We start from the raw sequence: 713 nt of genomic DNA on the forward strand, positions 1-713 counted from the left end.
CAAGGATCCCATCCGAGCTGTGGATCATGTAGTGCTCGAATTGCAGCAAGACCTCTCCTATAAGGAGCATCCGGTCCGCATTCTCGACCAAGCTGAACGCCGCACACGTCAGAAGGCGATCAAGTTTCTCAAAGTCCAGTGGTCGCACCATTCTGAAGATGAGGCCACTTGGGAACGAGAGGATCGTCTGCGCGAAGAATACCCCACACTGTTTCCTTCTACCTCCTAAATCTCGGGACGAGATTTCTTGTAGTGGAGGAGATTTGTAACACCCTGAGAATCATGCTACAGTAACTCCCTGTGGTTAAGCTAATCATGTTGCTAAACAGGGCTTGATCACATTTGAATCACACCCTTTTCAAACTCCTAGTTCAAACTTCGATTAAATTTAAAAGTGGAAAATAAAAGTTTTCAAAAATTTAAACAAAAATGTTCTCTGGGTGCTAAATAATACACTGGTAATTATGGTGGAGAAAACACATTTTTATAAAACACCTAAATACTTCTAAATGAAATAAAACAGCAAAGAAAATAAACAAATAAAAAGAAAACAGAAAACAAAACAAACAGAGCAGAAAAAGAAAAGGAGAAGCCCTTCCCCCCCCCACTGGACCCGTGGCCCATCTGGACCGAACCCCCGGCCCAAACTGGGCCGCCACCCCCCGACCCCCGGCCCAGCCCACTCTCCCCCTCGCCCCCTTCCCTATTCCCCC

The sequence above is a fragment of the Triticum aestivum genome, chromosome 3D (assembly GCF_018294505.1).
Source record: "Triticum aestivum cultivar Chinese Spring chromosome 3D, IWGSC CS RefSeq v2.1, whole genome shotgun sequence".
NCBI classification, from domain to species: domain Eukaryota; kingdom Viridiplantae; phylum Streptophyta; class Magnoliopsida; order Poales; family Poaceae; genus Triticum; species Triticum aestivum.